This window comes from Halichoerus grypus, chromosome 4, assembly GCF_964656455.1.
Source record: "Halichoerus grypus chromosome 4, mHalGry1.hap1.1, whole genome shotgun sequence".
Classification (NCBI taxonomy): Eukaryota; Metazoa; Chordata; class Mammalia; order Carnivora; family Phocidae; genus Halichoerus; species Halichoerus grypus.
In genome coordinates, this window is record NC_135715.1 from 60,424,294 (window position 1) to 60,444,262 (window position 19,969).

Below are 19,969 nucleotides of genomic sequence, written 5' to 3' on the forward strand. Positions count from 1 at the left end.
GCACCGTGCCCACAGCTGTCATGCTGGGGAGTGGCTGATTTGCCCGAGAAGAACACGGGATTGAAAATATCAGCATGCTTTTCAACAACCAAATAAAAAAGACATAACATAATCTTTCTCTTCGTGAGGACATATTTGCCTCAGCCTACCCTAAGGAGAATCCACTACTCGGTATTTACCCAAAGGATACAAAAATGATGATGATTTTTAGAGCAAGAAGATTGCCTGGCTGGCCAAAGAGCCAGGGGTTTTCAGTGAACCTGAATATGATAGAGAAAATTAAGGCTGACTCACTTTGCTGCAAGGTAAAACGGGAGATCACAGCCACATTTCCAGGACAGAGAAAAGCAATGAAATCTAGATTACTGTGACAAGCTCCTGAAACACCTACAGGCCTGATTGTATGCTAGTCAAAATAATTTTGTTCTATTTTTAAACACTGGTGAAATCAAAGCTAAATTAATATGGACTCAAATTTGAAGGGGGGAAGGCACCAACATCCATAATGAACTGACAAGCTAATTAATGTATCTGAATAGAGTAAGGAAACCATAGAAACAGATTGGAAATCATGTGGCTTTCATTCATATGAGGGAGAAGGCAATGAAATATTCTCGGGCAAATTAATTAAATGTATAATGCGCCCAGAATGCACAATGTTCCAGCTTCCTGCTGAGTTCTATGGTAGAGACTTATATTGCCTTCTGACCAATAAGAATTTCTAAAATGCATTCTGCAAATGCGTTTTAGAAGCAAGGCAAGAAAGACAAGCATGCAACTGGATCTTTGTTACTGGGCCTGAGTATATACAAGACCTTCAAATGCATTTGATCCTGGCAGGGTCTAGGTCACACTCACTGAGAGATGGTCACCCTGATGAGGAGCAGGCTTACCCTGACTGCTTCTTTCTCCGGCATGCTCTCCACCCAGCCACTAGCTGTGCAGGCTCATACTAGAGCCTGCCAGTAACCAGGCGCCATTGAGGCTGACGCTAGGACGCCCGGCTCCCGGCCAGGCAGGGGGTGGGCAGAGGCTTCTTTGCTCCCGTTCCATCATGTCTCTGCGGCACCTGCCGGCCTGGCCCAGTCCATTCCGAAAGCTCGCGCATGTCCAAGCTGAGGTTAGCAGATGATCTTGGAAGAACTGCAGATTTTATAAGACCAGGAATCTAGACAGAATTTGGCTAACCCAACTTTTAGACAAAGGTATCTGAAATTGACTTCGAAAAGTATGTTATTTTTGCTTTGCAAATTCACCTTGGCCAGTGAGTACTGACTAGTTAATGTTATTTATTTTGTTTATTTTGTTATAAATAACAAAAACCCACTTTAGGGGAAAAAAGGAATTTTTTGGAAGAATAATCTCAGAGAATTCTAAGGAGAGTTGAATAACTGGGGTTCAGAAAAGAGAACCATGACAGCTCCGGGCCCATAGCAGGAGATTCACAACCTTCACTTTGATGTTCTGCCCCATATGGCGCTCAGCTCCCACCCCGGGCCTTTGAGTCTCTCGGTCCTAATCACAGACAAACAGGTCAGTGTGGGTCAGGTGTGCGCCCTTGGCTGTCACGTGATCCAAACCTGGCTCCCAGAGTCCTGTCTCCAGGGAGCTACGAGGCTGCGGAGGGGGCTCGGCGACTACCCCAGGAGCTGTCTGCTGGCGGGCAGGGCTGCGGGAAGTCAAAGCAGAGTGCACCATAGGTGTTCACGCGGGGGGCGGGGGGGTCATAGGTGACCTCTCCCCCTGCCTGGTGTGTGCGGGCCCACTCCCCCGAATCCCGGCCTTCTCAGCAGCTCCCGCCGGAAGGCTGGGCCCATGCCTCCCAGGCAGAGCCAAGCGCTCCTCCCGCTGGCTCCCCCCGGGGCCTCGCTCCTGCCCCAATTACCCCCCAAACAAGCCTCCTAGGGAGTCACCTGCCGACTGTCTTGGCCCCTCCAGGCCATCCTCCACCCAGCTTCCACAGCACCCAGCTCGCACGCAGGTCTGACCAAGCTACCCCGCCGTGCAGAGGCTCGGGGGATGGACCGTGCTTTTGCCGGAAGGAAACAGGACCTCTGCCCAAACCGCGCCGCGCCTTGTCTAACACCACTTCCCCTCCCAGACCCGGTTCTGCCCGATGCTCTGCAACCCGGCGCTGCGCTGCGGCCCAGGCCTCGCTCTGGCCGTGCACCGGCCGCAGGTCGGAAACGGGCCGCGAGCACTGAGTCCCTCACCCTCGGACTCCATCGGACGCGTACCACATCTGGATTTCCCCGTTCCTCTCCAGCACCTAACCTGGTGCCTTAGCCTCAAATTGATGCTCAAAAGATAAGATTTGGGGAGTAATTAATTGGTAAAGGAGTGGATTTTTGTTACAGTTAACAAATTTCAGGTCTTTCTCTTCCACAAAATGCTAGGTTTTTGAGATAGGAGAGGGTGTCCTGGTCAGCTCATTTTCAGCGGATGGGCGCCGAGGAGTGTGGTGTGGAGCCCTGGAGCTCTGGGGACACACTGGAAGAAACGACACACTCTGACCTGGTGCAGACGGGCCTGCGTCCTTGAGGATGCGTCTTTGGAGCCCCTCGGCTAAGGCCAGCTAGAAGCGACCTACACTCTAGTGTTAAAATTCTACTGCTGTTCAGCTGGGGATTTTCCTGCAGTCACAGTCCTGGCTCCAGGAAACGGTGGCCTCTGCAAATACCTGGTCACAACTCACCTAGGGGGGTGTTTCAATGTCCCCTTTCTCCCTGCCTAGCTGGCAAGACCCAAGACTGGAGAGTCTGGCAAAAGGGGCCTTGATCCTCACCAGCTGGGTGACCTTGGTCAACACCCCATACTGGGCGAGAGCCCCCAGTTAATGCTCTCATTGTATCCTTTACTTTTCCTACCATAATAGTAATTATATTGCTTTTGATGTTCTTTGTGTTCTGACTATCCCCCCCACCCCCACCCCAACTGGGCTGTAAATCCCTCTGCAGACAAGGGCTGTGTATTTCATTGCTAACTCCCAGCACCCAGCACAGCGCCTGGCCTATGGGAGGTGCTCAGTAAATATTTGTTTACTGTAAGAAGTAAAAAGAGGAAGGAAGGAAAGAAAGGTGCGGGGGAGGGGCGGTCGGACAGAGAGAGAAAGCAGGTTAGAAGGGAGGAAGGTGGAAAGGAAGGAAATTTCTCTAACCTCAGTCTCCTTATCTATAAAAATGGGCCAATAATTCCTATCTCCCAAGATTGTTGTGAGGATTAGTAACTCTTTGTTCTCTCATGTGTCTTCCAGTGGTTTTTGTACACAGTCCTATTATAGAACTTAACATGGGTATTTATTTGCAAGTCTGTCTCCCCTTAGGGCACCTGGGTGGCTCAGTCATTAAGCGTCTGCCTTCAGCTCAGGTCCTGATCTCAGGGTCCTGGGATCGAGCCCCACATCGGGCTCCCTGCTCGGCGGGAAGCCTGCTTCTCCCTCTCCCACTCCCCCTGCTTGTGTTCCCTCTCTCGATGTCTCTCTCTCTGTTAAAAAATAAATAAAAAATCTTAAAAAAAAAAAAAAAGTCTGTCTCTCCTTAAACCATGTGCTTCTCCGGGGCACGGGCTGTTCGTGTGATCCCCGCACCAGGCCTGCTGGCGTTTCACACCTGCCCGCGTGCATCCCGCCCCTCGCAGGCAGGCAGGGGCCGTTGCGTACTTACCAGAAGGGGACCCTGGCAGAGATGGCAGCCCACGTGTCCACCCCCATCATCACCCAGTTCTGCAGCCACTTCTGGGCAGCCCCAGCTGCCTCCCTTAACAAGACTGAATGAATGCTCTTGTCAGGCCCACAGAGGGGAGCACATGGGGAGAAACAGAACCAGAGAGGCCAGTGAGGAACCAGGACACTGTTGCTCTCATGGTAGGAAGAAAAGGCCAGGACTCGAGGGCCCGCCTGCTAGTTTGCATAAATTTGCATCCCAGACTGAGCTGGTCCTCTCCTTCAAGTGCATTGCAGGGTCCAAGCTCTCCTATTCAGGGAGTTTGGCTGGCCTTACTCTCCCACAGGCATTTCAGGAGATAGTGTCCTGGCCGCCGCCGCTGGAGCTCAGCCCGCTCAGCCCAAGAGCTGTGGATACAACTGTCCCTAATGAGTGGAGGGACTACCTGTACTGGATAGATTGACTTCCCTATCGATGGCAGGTTTTGCCCTTGTCCAAACTAGTTTAGTTTCCCAGCTTTTACAGTAACTAACAGAGGGTCAATTGGTCCCCTCACAGACATGGGGAAAGATTTGGACATTTCAGAAATTGAGATTTGTTGCCTGTTGCATTTCCTGCAAGCATGTTAATTTTGTGTATCAACTTGACTGGGCCATGGGGTACCCAGATATTTGGTCAGACTTCCCAGATGTGTCTGTTTTGGGTGAGATTAGCATGTGAATGGGTAGACTGAGTAAGGCCATTTGCCCTCCCCAACATGGGTGGGCCTCATCCAATCAGTTGAAGGCCTGAGTAGAAGAAAAAAGCTGAGGAAGAGGGACCTCCTCCTGCCTGGCTGCTTGAGGTGGTCCTTCCTAGCCTTCAGACAAAAACTGAAACATCAGCAGTTTGGGAGTCTCGGGCCTGCCAGCCTTCAGCCTGGAATCTACACTATCAGCTCTCCTTGTTCTCAGGCCTTTGGACTCAGACTGGAACCACACATTGGCTCTCCTGGGTCTCCTGCTTGCCAACTGCAGATCTGGGGACTTGTCAGCCTCCGTAAGTGTGTGAGCCAATTTCTTATAATGATTTTATATATAAACACACACATCCTATTGGTTCTGTTTCTCTGGGAACCCTGGCTCGTGCACCTGCCTGGGACAACATAGTGGAGATTGTGGACAACCGACTTAAGCCCTCCCTCCTGCCTTTCTGCCGGAGAGCCTCCCCTCTTGGAGGCTGCTTGCACCCTCCTGAGTCCCAGTGTCCACATCCCCATGCTTCTCCCCTCCTCTCTCACACCTGCTCTCTGCAAACAGCCTCGTACTCTCTACTTTTGCAGATTTCCTCCTGCCTCTTCTCACTCTAGATGTGCACCTCTTACCATCCTCTGCCATGCTGGGCACCCTGCCAGGAATGCCCTTTTCTCTTCCTCTGAGCCCTGCAGGAATGGCCTTTTTCAGGCCACCCTTCACTCCGCCAGCAGGGTATGTTCCTCCCGTGGGGACCTTTGGCCTCTCTGGTCTCCCAGCTCCCTGCACAGGCCATGTGGTATCACAGTATTTAAAATCTGGTTCTTCAGGGGCGCCTGGGTGGCTCAGTCGGTTAAGCATCTGCCTTCAGCTCAGGTCATGATCTCAGCATCCTGGGATCAAGTCCCACATCGGGCTCCCTGCTCAGTGGGGAGTCTGCGTCTCCCTCTACCTCTCCCTCTGTGCTCGCTCTCTCTCTGTCAAATAAATAAAATCTTTTTAAAAATAAATAAAGTCAAGTTCTTCACTGGCTCTCTGCCCCCAGGCCCAGCTGCGCAAGGGCAGGGATGGTACCTTATTTAACTCTGTAACCCAGGACCTACCACAGTGTGTCGCACAGAGTAGGACCTCAGAATTCACTTGTCGAATCAACGACTGAACTCTTGAACACTGAAGTGAGAACCACGGATAAGACAGTGTACCCCTTCTACCTGGAACATTTCTATCTTGACTGAAGATACAGCAGTTCAGCCAAAGAAATTAACTCACCTGAGCTTTTGGGGGATTCCATAACTCTTAGAAAATAATGGCAATAAAGAATAAACTGAAAACTGCAGAGGCTCTAGCATAAGTGGGGGGTACATGGGTATTGTGGGTTAGACTGCAGATCCCAAAAAGATATGTTGAAGCTCCAGTCCCCAGTACCTGTGAGTGAGACTTCACTTGGAAGTAGGGTCTTTGCAGATGGAATCAAGTTAGAACGAGATTATATTTGATCAGGGTGGGCCCTAAATCTAATATGACTGGTGTCTTTATAAGAAGACCATGTGATGACGAGGCAGAAATCAGAGTGATGTGTCTATAAGCAAAGGAATGCCAAGGAAGCCTGCCGACCACCAGAATCGAGGAGAGAGGGTATGGAGCAGATTCTCCCTCAGAGCGTTTACAAGGAACCAAACCTGCCAACTGCTTGCTTTCCAACTTCCAGCCTCCAAAACTGTGAGACAATAAATTTCTGATATTCTAAGCCACTGAATGTGTGGCATTTTGTTACACCAGCCCTAGGAAATGAATACAGTGTGGGTGGTAATTTTTTGAGCGTGTACATGGAGGGAGGGTGGGTTAATGATTTGTCCACATCTCAAAATAATAGTAATTATTATTATAACTAGCCCTTATTGAGCACATTCTGTGTACTAAGCACTAGACGTACATGACCTCATATAATCCTTCATTTATTCTTCCTACCCGTCTGGGAGGTAGACACCATTATTATCTCCATCTTACACATTGAGGAAACTAAGGCTTAGCAAGGTGAGTAATCTGCCCAAGACGGGAGATCAGGTGACTCCAGCACCTATATCCCACACCCCCTCCTCCCAGTTTTCCAAAATATCCATGCAGTGGTTGACAGCCTTCCCCAGCAGCCAGCCCTGGAAGGCATCCTGTGGGACTGTCTGTATGTTTTGGCTGGCATGAAATAGAAGAAAGCCAGAGAGGTCGCGGGCCGCCACCGGCCACATCGCCCACGGTCCTGAGCTTGCCCTGGAGGTCCATCCAGTCAGCGCTCAAAGAAGCCGACTTCTAAAATTCACCCTCTGTGGACAAAAGTACCTGAAACCACACATCCCAACGAATGGCATTGCTGGAAAGTGAGCAAAGGTACATTATTTACCATTTGTGTGTTCAGGAGCCTCTCCCTGGCTGCCCAGGAAACAGCGATCTACCGGTGGTGTTAGCTCTTTCCTTTTGCCTGCAGACAATCCCCTCCAGACAGAGACCCCTCTTGAAGAGAAGAAATCCCAGCAGACTGGTGGCAAAAGCAGATTTTAATGGGCCCCACTCTTCTTGGGAGACAGAAGGGCTTTCAGAGCCAGGAAGCTATTCCAGTCAGGTTTAAACCTGGGTCCTGATACTTCCTAGAAGTCTCTGAGGGCAAATAACCTCTCTATGCCTCCATCTCTGGTCTGCAAAATGGGAACCAGAGCTGACATCTGCCTTCTAGGTATCGTGAGGATTCATGAGATACAGGCAAGGCTCTTACCCAGGGCCTGGAACATGGTAGGAGCTAAATAAACGGAAACCACTTTTCTTTGTTTTAATACTCCCACTCTCCTGGGCTTGGAGGATGCCAAGTCTGTCTTGACCTTCTTCCTGTTTTGATTGCCGGAGCCTGGCAAACCACGGAGTAGAGGGCATGAGAGCTCCTAGCCCCTGCCACCCCACCTCAACTGCCACTGAGTCAGGGGCCAGCATGCAGGGGCCAGCGTGCGGACCTGGGCACGCCCCTTGCACACACGTCTTCCCCGGGCCCTTCTTCCCGACCTCACCAGCATCAGCATTCCAGAGGAAGGAAGGAAAATCGAAATAACCAACTAACATCACTGGACCAGGGGAATCGCAGGTATTTTTAGTTCCCTTCTTTACATTTTTCTATTTTATTAAAATATTTCCACCATGACCAAGTGGCTGACAAGATGGTTATAAGGATTAAATGGGATAATGCTTGTAAAAGGCTCAGCACAGCACCTGTCAATAAAAGTTGGCTCTCATAAAAAAGTCTAACTCAAAGCAATAGTGTATTTGTATAGGACTTCATGATTTACAGATTCCTTTCATATACTTCATTTCATTTAGACACTCAGACCTCACTTGAGGTAGATTTATTACTCCTGCCTTACAGATTGGGCAACTGAGGCTCAACCACATTAGAAAGACTGGCCCCGAGAGATCTGCTGAGTAGCAGCATGGCAGAGCCAGCATTAAGCTGTGGGACCATGGTAATTATCCGGCTCATGGACTCGGTATGGCGGGCCATAGAGCAAAACTCCTGCTCACGGGGTCGTGGCTCCCATCCCTTTGGCTCACAGATAGCTCCCTGTGTCTCTCAGAGAAAGAAGTCCAACATTGCCCGGCCCTTATTCCTGACGCTGGGCTCCCTGCTCATTCCCGAGTCTATAAACCAGACATCAGCCCCTGACCCCAGCAAGCCCCCCCCTCCCCCGCCCAGCGGAATCAAGATAAGCCACAGGCCTGACAGGAACAGGAGGGAACCCGGTTTCCCCAACGTGACTGGCAGAACGCAGAGCCCTAGGGCTGGCCTGCGACAAGAGTCTGCCCCTGGCAGGCAGGCTGAAGCTCATAGCTTCCCTCCCTGGCCTTGTGTGCTGGCCCCTGGAGCCCGGGATGAGGAGCCAGGAGATCCCACATGACCATGGATCCACCTGGGAAACCAAGGGCAAAGTTTTTGAAGTATTTCTTTTTTCTCATTTGTATAATGGCTAAAACACCTGTTCTTCCTAGCTCATAAGAAAGAAGTTTTTGAGTAAAAGGTAAGATTTATGTAGTATTTGGAACTACTGAATGGTGGGGGGTGGGCAAGGTGTCTGTTAAAAGAGTCATTCTCTCATTCATTCATTCAACAAATATGTATTGAGCACCTTCCACATGCCGGAGGCTATTCTCCAAATCAGGAATATAGTCATGAATAAAAAAGAACTTCCCCCATCCCCACAGAGTACAGTGTCCAGAAAACCCAAACCCAAACCACTAGTACCTAAAACAATCAGATCACCGTTATTCTCCTAAGTATTTTGGGGACCATTTTTTTCACTGACATGTTCCCCAATGAAAGTGGCACCATGCTGCTTCTAGGATGAGAAGCTGGGTGTACTGGAAAATGCAAATGAATGTGTATTAAGGCAAATAATAGGTGGTGAGGGTAATCCACTGTCCAGTCTGGGATATGTGAAATGAATTTTGGTAAAGGATGTCCCATCCTATACTTTAGCAGGCATAGACAGAAACCTGTTTGCTGTGCTTAAAACTGATAAACAAGCTTTTCCACCAAAACATTATTCCTTTGCTTGTAAACACGTTTTTCTCAAAAGTAGTTAGAGTTGTAAACATCCTTCCTCCATTACAAATATATGACTACCTCCTTCAAGGGAGATAAACATCTGTTGTACCCCGAAGTCATAAACATGTGTCAGATAGTACAGAAAAATTATGGACTATACTAGGAAGTTGAATCAGCTTGCAAAGAATGTATACAGCCAATGATACCATGGCTTATGTAATTTGGGGTACGACCAATGCAGCTGATATAACTGCAAACCAACAGACCGCAAAGCGAGCCCAGTGTCCCCAGTCTCCCCAGCTGGCTTACAGTTCCGGCCGCCAAACCATGTGAGTGCTGACAAGTCCCTGCATCTCCTTGGCATGATCTGAGATGGTGGACCGGAGGGGACCATATGGGACTCATGGGACCATAAGAGACTCGTGCCTCAGGGGAAGATAGAGACCAAAACCTCTGATGGAGACCACTGGATGTGCTGGCTGAGATTGAGTGGTGGCCAAAGCAGAGAGTAAGATGGGCCAATCCAGAACATGCCCTCCACCCCCACCTCTCTTACTGGACTGCAGCGGCCCCTGAGCTTAGGGAAGAAAATAAATGCACGAACCCTATTGAAGTGGTGTATGTTTAGGATGGCCCTACTCCTTGACATCCTGAACCTAGGTTCTTGTTTTGACTTGAGGTGTAATTCCTCGGAATAAATCACCAGCCACATTATTATATGTATTGTCAAACCCAAAAAAGAGGTTGTAGGGAACCCACCGTGTGTGAAATCCCCCCACTTCTTCATCAACAACCAGGTTGGAACGCTGTTGGAGAGAGGATATTCCCAGGGACGATGCACGGGGCCTTTAAGGAGCTATATTGTTCCCAAGGTGTGTGACCTTGTGATAGACCTGACTTGTCTACCGACACCCCGACCCCTCACTCCCTCAGCTAAGGGGCCAGCAGGACTGATAGGCCCTCATCATCCTAAAGACTAAGCCACCAGCCTCCCACAAAGGGTCCACCTTGTGTCCGCAGCCCAGCACCCCCAGCCCCACATGCTGACCATAAGGCATTCCTGCCAGTGGCTTGCTGGGATCAGAGCTGGGGGCTGAATCTGTGCTTTTTTTGTCATTGCTATTCATACGAACATTATGTCTCTGGCTTGTGTGTCCAGAAACATTCCAGAACTGTGCCAGCATTTGAAGTTTCTTTGCTCTGCCCCCCTCCCCAGCACTCACAGGCTCTCCGATCCTCTGCTCTGCTGCCAACCAAACCATGTCCCTCTACCACCGTTATCACTGTTGTGTTGGAAATAGAAATAATGCTTTCAAACCTCACTCCCACACCCCACCTCCTCTCACCTCCTGATCTCCTGAAGGGGTGCATTAACTGAATGTGTGTGCTGGGAATTCTGCCTCTGCTTTTAAAATCCGCTCCTGGCATTGTCACTTCAGGGCCCCCGCAGCATCTCCGCAGCAGGCTGGAAGAAGGAGGGTGGCCTCCCGAGTCCCCACAGTGGGGGCTGCTCTGAGAGCTGAGCCCCCAAGTGTAGGACGCACAACCCACACCCCGCCATGCCAAGGGCTGCTTCTGATGGTAGAGCTTTCACAAAATGCTTGAAAACTTTCATTGTTGCTCTCTCCACCCCTCACCCCTACCTCTTCTTCCTTCTCTCCCCATCCCTCCCCAAAAAAGGTGATAATTTGCTTTAATGTGCAATTTGAACATAAAATGATAATTGATTGTGTTGATGGATCCCTGCGGCATCCTCCTCCCGGGCTCCTCCCTGGAGTCCTCGGGGTCTGCCTAGGGACCTCACAGCCCTCTGCTCCAACCCCAATGCCCCCCACCCCCTTTCAGGCAGAATTTGTCTGATGCCACAACTTTAAAGACTTACCAAACTCCCCCAGCCCACCGTTCTCGATCCCGCTCACATACCCTTGCACAGCTTCTGGGTAGCTCCTGATTTTTTTTCTCAGATGGCAGCTTCCGTGTGAGCAGCAGTGGACATTTCTGGACGTGCTGGACGATGTGCTGGGAATGAAGAGATCACAGCTGTGCAGCCTCCACAGCAGCGGCCGGCCAGGGCCCGGTGTCGTCACCCAGGAGCTCCCTCTCCAGGCTCAGGTTTCAGGGCCACCTAAGTGTGCCTGCAACCTGCCAGAGTGTCGTGGGTGTATAGTCATTGTGCGTAGGCAGCTTGCCCACTCGCCTGTCCGGCCGGGCCATCCAGTGGCCAGCGGAGTCCCGAGCTTGGTGGGTAGATCGATGGGAGGTCATGAGAGTTTTCAGAACCGAGCCAGAGGGTCCTTTTGAGACACTCCAGAGGTGACAAATACTTTTTCTCTACCATGGACTGAATGTTTATCCCGCTCAAATGCATACACTGCAGCCTCCATTCCCACTCTGACGGTATCTGGAGGTGGGGCTTTGGGGAGGTAATTAGGCCACGAGGGCGGTGCCTTCATGAATGGGCTGCGCGAAGAGACACTACCTAGATAATCTCTCTCCACCGTGTGAGGGTACGAGGAGAAGGCAAACTAGAATATAACCTCTCACCAGACACCAGATCTGCTGGTACCTTGCTCTTGAACTCTGCAGCCTCCAGAACTATGAGAAAGAAATGTCTGTTGTTGGAGCCACTCAGTGTGTGGTATTCTGTCATAGCAGCCCACGCTAAGACACGGACCAACTATGATAAATTAGAAGTGACTCCATCGAGTCCTTCTCTGAGACTTGTAGGTCAAGGCCAAGTGCATGGAAGGCTGTTGTAATAAGTCAGTGATGCCCGTGGCTCCCTGGGTGAAGGAGGAGAGGCATCTGCCATGGCTTGCAGCCTTTGGGTTGATTTTTCCCACTGACTACAACCTACCAATTCCCAAACAGTCAGTCATGCTGGCTCTGTGAGAAACAGCCTCACCTGTCCAGTGATCCTAGCCTGAGTGCTAGAGAGGAAGACACGGACTGATCCCAGCTCTCCCTTCTTTCCCCTATTCTTTCCCCTATTTCCTAAATCCAACTATACAAAAATTGCCAAAATTCTAATTATACTGAAATGTATGAGAAAGTAACATTAAAAGCAAGATATAAAGAACCAGAACATCCAAACACAGTTTGATGTGTTTTTTTTTTCTATTTTCAACCTTAGTTACTCTCTGCTTAATTTGCTCTGTTTTTAGGATTTTTCTCCAAGCTAAGTAATAATTGCTTTTAGCTTATCCCAAAACCTTATTTGGAACCAGTTTTTGAAGCAGAATTGATATTCACTCTGGTTCTGCTATCAAACTGCACTACATAGCAGCTGGGCTGGGCATTCGAGCTCATCAGTATGAACAGACCTACACATATAGCCCCAGCATTGCTCATGTCCCCAAACCCTCGCCATCCCTTTGTCTTATCACTTAGTCTCTTACTTCTAGTACACAGCATGTGGCTTCTTGTACCATATCTACACTTTGAACTTCTTATAACCACAAATGTCATTCTTTCCAATCAGAACCAAAGTATGGTAAGAAAAAACTCACCATGAAGCCCTCTAACACATGCCCCGTACTACCTCTAATTCAGTGACATCCATCCTCCGTTACATCCTGCGAGACCATGCCAACCACACATTGATCACATCATCTGCTTATTTTTGACCCTCGAACACATTTACCATTTTGCATTCTATAGATTTTTCAAAGAGAAAAAGTTGAAAACCAAGCCACACACTGGGAGAAAATATTTGAAGACCATATCCAAGTAAAGGACTTGTACCTAAGAGATACAAAGAAAGCGTAACCCTCAACGATAAGAAAACGAACAGACACACTGACAACACCAAATGCTGGCAAGGATGTGAAGCAACTGGAACTCTCATGCATTGCTGTTGGGAGTCCATAACGGTGCAGCCACTTTGGAAGACAGCTTGGTGGTTTCTTACAAAACTAAACAGACTCTTACCATACAATCCACGTTCATGCTCTCAAGCATTTACTCAGCTGAGTTGAAAACCTATGTCCACACCAATAACTGCACACGAATGTTTATAGCAACATTTACACAACTGCCAAAATTGGGAGCAATCAGGACATAAGTGAATGGATACATAAACTGTGGTACATTCATATGGTAGGAGATTATTCATCGATAAAAAGAAAAAAGTCATGAAGCCTCAAAAAGACATGGAGGAAGCTTCAACGCATTTTGCTAAGTGAAAGAAGTCAGTCTGAAAAGGTCCTGATTCCACTGTCTGATTCCATGTCCGTGTCCTTCTGGAAAAGGCAAAACAATAGAGACGGTGAAAAGACCAGTGGCTGTCAGGGGTTGGAGGTGGAAGATGTGGAGGGGGGACACATAGGCAGAGCACAGGGGATTTGTAGGGCAATGAAACTATTCTGGGGGCGGGTGCCTGGCTCAGTCAGTACAGCATGCAACTCTTGGCCTCCGGGTCGTGAACTGGAGCCCCACGTTGGGCGTAGAGCTTAGTTTAAAAAAAAAAGAAAAACTATTCTGCATATTACTACAATAGTGGACACACAACATTATACATTTGACAAAAGTCCTAGAACTATACAACACAAAGAGCAAATCTTGAAGTAAACCATGAACTTTAGTTAATAATAATACATCAATGATCACAAATAGATCACACCTATGCAACGTGTTAGTAAGTAGAGAAGCTAGGGCAGGGGGCAGGAAGTCAGTGGTGGGGGGGAGGGGAGAAGGGAGGAGTGGTGTGTTTTGAGGGGACGGTGTGGAGAAGGGGAGCTGTTGGATGAAGAGCTTTATGGGAACTCTTTTTACTTTCCACTCAATTTTTCTGGAAACCTAAACCTGCTTTTAAAAATAGCCTATTAATTTTTTTTTAAGTGGCAAAGTATAAAACCTGGGCATTTAATCAAGAATACATACAAGATCTCTATTTTTAAAACTTTAAAGTTTTATTAAAATAGTCTATTATAAAAGAGAATTTTAATAAATGGAAAAACACTCCATAGTCTTGGATGGGATGATTTAACATTAGTAAGACATTAATTCTTTCCAGATTAATCTATAGATTCAGTGTCATCATGATTAAATTTTAGTTGGATTTTTTTTGAGGTACTTAATAAACTTACTTTAATATTGATTTGGAGGAGGGGCGCCTGGGTGGCTCAGTTGGTTAAGCAACTGCCTTCGGCTCAGGTCATGATCCTGGAGTCTTGGGATCGAGTCCCGCATCAGGCTCCCTGCTCAGCGGGGAGTCTGCTTCTCCCTCTGACCCTCCCCCCTCTCATGCTCTATCTCATTCTCTCTCTCAAATAAATAAATAAAATCTTTAAAAAAAAAATACTGATTTGGAGGAATAAGTCTATGGAAAGCTGAACCAACCTTTAAAAAGAATAGTGAAAAGAAGGACCTTTCCCTATCACATAATAAGATGTATTTTAAAGCCATAGCATTGAAAACAATTTGATAAAGACAAATAGACCAAACAGAATGGAGTAGGGAGCTCAGAGATACACCCACGTGTATCTGGGGATCTAATATATGAGAAAAGGGGCACAACAAACCAATGGGGGAAAATGATTTGAACACATCAAAATTAAGGATTTTGTTTCGACGAAAGACGTCCTGGAGATAGTTAATAGATGCTGGGCAGAAAGGGAGAAGGTATTTACAATACTAACATTGACAAGGGATTTATACTATATATGTAAACGCAAATCAACAAGAAAAAAACCAACCACAATATAGAAAAATGGATAAAGTTATGAGTAGATAATTTCAGAAGAGAAAACAGATGAAAGCAATAAGCATACAACGAGGTACTCAGATCACTGGTGATCGCCCTAATGCAAATTAACAAAATGAGATACAATTTTGCACCTGTTACACTGGGAAACAAGGAGAGCTGGGAAGTATCAAGTATTGGCAGGGATATGGAGGGTGGAGGGGTACGGAGCGGTGTTACCTTCCAGCGCTTGGCCTGGAACTATGAGGCCAAATGAGAGACATGCATATTCTAAGACACGGAAATTCCCTTCCTGGGCATGCTTCCCCAGGAACTTCCCACGCAGCCCACAACAAGAGCACAGGTACAGGCCGTCCAGGGGCTGTCCGTGCTGGCGAGGACTGGAGACACCCGGGATGCTCACCTCCAAGAGATGGATAAAGCAAATGCGGTAGTTACACATGGGCTATTATCAGCAGTTGGAAGCAAGGATCAGATATATGCATAGAACCACGTGGACAGATCTTAAAAACATAGTGTCTGTTGAAATACATAAGGGAACATGAAATATGGAACATATAACCATGTGCATAAATCTAAAACGTATGTACACAAAACAACAATACATATTTCTTGAGAGCACATTCCTAAAAGGAAGCAAAAAAAAGGGGGGGAGACCTTGCGTGGACCAGTGTGATGGTGTGGCAGGAAATAAGGAGAAGGACTAGCTCAACCCTCTGCTTCTGAGGTCACGATACTGAATGACTTACTTTTTACAAGTTAGATAAAAATGAGCTTGGAATTTAAGTCCATTGTCCCCTGTTAAAATCTCCAACCTTTTTCTTACAAGACATCAAAAAAGATATTTTGGGATAAAACAGCATAGATTCACATCCTAGCCAATTACATGGTGATTCTCAAAGCCCCTTCCTGTGCGAGCAAGAATGTCACGTCAACGGTCTTTCTTTAGATGAGATGGGGGTTGGGCACATAATCCAAAGAACCTGATTTTTTCTGCTTATGAGGGACCATGCTGGGTGCTTTAGACACTGTCTCATTTAATGCTCACAGTGAGAGGTAGGTATTATAATGCCATTTGGCAGAATCAGTAACTAAAGTTCAGGGCAGTTCAGTAACATGCTGAAGGTCTATAGTTAGTAAGAAGCAATTCTTTTTTTTTTTTAAGTAGGCTCTACACCCAGCGTGGGGCTTGAACTCACGCCCCCGAAATCAAGAGCCGCAGGCTCTGCCGGCTGAGCCAGCCAGGCGTCCCAAGAAGCAATTACCTGCAGCCAGGCCTTTGTGCTGTCCACGCCGCACCATCCTGAAAGGCACTGGACGGCGGGAAGGTCCAGGGGCTCATTTTGAGTCCATGCACTGGGTACCTGTGAAGAACTTGAGGGCTGGGTGTCAGCTGTCACCTGTGACCTGGGGGAGCCCAGGCAGCCGCCTGCACCGTCTCCTTCCTGGAGGGACAGGTGGGGCCACCGGCCCGGGTTCCCCGGAAGGGCTTGCGTGTTTCGTCCAAGTCTGCAGCAGCGGGTGCGGGGTTCCCTCGCATTGCCCCGGCTGACTCTAGCAGTGCCCGGGGTTTCTTTATTGTGCCCCCGCGTCTCGATTTGGTCAGAGTGCTCTCTCGCCATGGCAAACTCCCTGAGGACAGAGACAAATGGGGACTGTCTCTGTACAACCCCACACAAGCAGCCCACACCACAAAGAGGAGATGTCCTTGTATTAATTATGTTCTCACAGGATTAAAATGCAAAATGCTTCTCTCCATCACGTTACTTTGGTAGACCTCTGGGTTTGAAAGCAATTTGTTTATGCCTGTAAGAAATCAGGTTGGGAAAAATTAAAGATTATAATTAAAGACGCTACACCTCATGCAGTCGCGCTACAGGCGATTCACCATAGCCTTCCTGGGGAATGTGGGCAGAGTGCATAAGGTTAGGAGCCAACAGAGTCTGGGCTGGCCACCCAACGGCCTGCAACCCCCTCGCCAAGAGGGATTTCAAGAGCCCTGACAGACACCAACAAGAGTGTGGCAAAGAGCGTGAACCTTGGAGTCAAGATCCCTGGTTCAAATCCAGCTTGACCTCTAACTGTGGGAATTTGGGCAAGCGTCTTAAGCTCTTTAAGCCTTACTTTTGTTATCTGCAAAATGGGTATAATAATACACTCCTCATAGGATTGTTATAAGGACTCACTGCAACTGTAAATGCGAAGTATATAACAGAATATCTGGAGCGCAGCCAATGCTCAGCAATGTTCACTATTTTTGTTGTTATAATGAATAAATATCTCCAAGGATGGAGGCTCCCTTAGCAGTGTCACCAACATCCTACAAGGTAGAAATGAGCATGATTACCTCTGCTAAAGTGGGCGGGAAACGCAGTGGCTTACCCAGGTTCACAGCTGAGAACACAAAAGAAAAATCCGTTGCAGTTCATCTTTCATTCATTCACACTTTGAAATGTTCAACCCATATAGGAAGTATTTCTTGTATGCTAAGTTTCCCTAGCATTTTTCCTTGAGAATATTTTTTAAAAGCAATTTAGAATGATACAGTCTTAGAGTTAGGAGTGGAATGTTCATGGAAGTCACGCAGACTGACCTTTTTCCAATGGGGGAAATCATATAAGCACCCCCCTAAGCCCACCACTGGTGAATACTGAATCAGCTTACGCTCAGGTAACTCAGCTATGGGGAACTCACGACATTGGGAGACAGTCCCTGCAAGTGACCCCCATCCTCCTTATGATCAGCCCTTTCTTCTTAACTCTTCTTAACTCTTAACTTCTTCTTAACTTAACCTAGGGACAAGCCTCTACGTCCCATGAAAGCTGGTTCACTGCTTCGTCCATAGGACCTAACACAGTGCCTTAGAACCTAGCAGGCAAGCAAGAGATATTTGTGGGATGTAGAAGGAAGGAAGGAAGGAAGGAAGGAAGGAAGGAAGGAAGGAAGGAAGGAAGGAACGAGGGAAGGACTACCGTGCTATGGTTTAGAGTCCAAAACATGCACGATACACTTCATCTAAATTAAACATTTGGGGAGATTTCAAGTAAAACAGTTATAGAACTATAACTATCCTAAGACCTAAAAACTATCCCAGGCTTGAGTGTCAGCAATAAAACTCTGCTTTAAAGTGAATTGCCCACTAGGGGCACCGGGGTGATTGAGTCGGTTAAGCATCTGACTCTAGGTCTTGATCTCAGAGTTGTGAGATCGAGCCCCACATGGGCCTCCACACTGGGCGTGGAGCCTGCTTGGAATTCTCTCTCTTCCTCTTCCTCTGCCCCTACCACCCCTAAAAAAAAAAAAAAAGTAGAAAAAGTAGGAAGGAAAAGAAAAAAAATCGCTTAAAAAAATTAAAGTGAATTGCCCACTAAAATAGATAAAAATAAATAAATAAACTGGCCACTGATTATGATGGTATGAGTAGTGGTCAGATGATAAACAGCCTCACATGCATTTTCAAATAGTAACAATTAATACATGCCTGAGAGATAATTACTAAGAATTTCATTCATTTCCAAATGTCTTTTTCTTTTCTTTAACTTGTAACAATTTATAGCCTATCATCTATTTTGAACTTAATACAATGCCTAAGACCCTAATAGAAATGTATGGAATTCTGAATTGGTCACAAGGACAGACTTTCGACAGAATCTGCTTATGCTTTCCCCCAATGAGCATTTACTCATGGACAACATAGTTTCTTTCTCAAATTAAGTCATCGGATTTATTAACTATTGTATCAAAGAAGAAAAAGACAGTTAATCGTGCCTATATTACGGATAAACAGGTGCCTTCACTTGTATTAGTAATAAATAAGGCACGTCACCCTGTTTCAATCTTATTATGCCATATCTTGGATTGTTTCCTTTTTCTCTTTTGCAGAATGTCCTTTGCTACAAGTTTCAAGTGCCCAATGACTGATGTATTGTTCTCTTCCCAGGAGGAGGGGAGAAGCGTTAGGTACCTGGTACCCAGCAAAAGCCGGGCCGGCAGAGTTATCAGCGGAATTCCTCAAAGTGACAGAGGGCTGGATGAGGGGTCCCTTGCTGGTACAACCAGGTCACAAGCCTAAGAAGGCTTGACGGGTGTGGCTGGCTCCCTCCCCAGGGCCTGCTCTGTTTCCGATCTGGGCTTTGCTGCCCCCGGGCCGTGCTCCTTCCCCTGGCTCTCTGCAGGACCTCAGGCTCCAGGAATTTGGACCGAGTGGTAGAGACATCGCCGGCAGAGACGGCCACTTCCAGCTTCCTCCCTGCGCTGTCTTGTGATTCAAAGCGGACTCTGCTCCACTTTTTAAAAAGGGCAGCCCGTTAATGCTGGAGACCCACATGAAGAGAAGCAAGCAAGGAGACCCAACAGTCTGAGGCAAGAGTCCGTGAGTAAGCAGCTCGTCCGTGGCGGACCATGGCGGGGATGTGGTCGTGGGGAGCCCAGGGGCACAGGAGCCTGATTGCTGAGTGTCCTTGTGGGAGGTCAGAGGAGCTGCATGATCACTGGGACTTGGTCATTTCACAAATGACCTGGGCTAGGACCTGCCTCCTCCAAACACACGGAAAGACACCCCCCCCACACAAACACACACAGTCTACCCCTACTGTACCAAGGCATCCAAACCCTGCATTTGTGCCTGGCTGCAGGGAAGATGCTTTTCCATCTTGCACTTTTATCCAAAGTACACATCGTTGAGCCCAGTGGCCTTATTTGCCAACTCCTCATAGGAAGGGACTTTGGACTGGGCTGCTCTCACGCCAATCCTGTCTGACACCAGAGTTAGATAACTTAGCAGAAATTGCTGAGGGCTGTATGTGTGCCATAGTCATTGAAAACCCCTTGGCCTTTCTCTTCTTTGCATTAATTTCCAGCTAGTGCCCTCTCTTCCTTGGGGGAGTACCATTCTTCGGTAGGAGCGATACTGCTATAATTCTCCTGTCTGTGAAAGCGCTTTTTTTATGACAATAGTTCACATCACAAGAATTCTGCTATTCTAGGCACAATTAGCTCATGTATCACTATTTTCATGTGCATTTATATCCTTAGTGTTTTATGTATCACTCATGGGAGACCAGGGCTTGAGTCATGTGTTTTCTTTCTTCTATATATGTACATAGTGATTCAACACTTCCACTCATCACCTGGTGCTCATCACAAGTGCCCTCCTTGATCCCCATCACCTAGTTCCCCCCTCCCCCCGGCGCCCTCCCCTCTGGGAACCATCAGTTCTCTATAATTAAGAGTCTGTTTCTTGGTTTGTCTTTTTCTCTCCCTTTTTTTCTTTTTGTTTTGTTTTGTTTCTTAA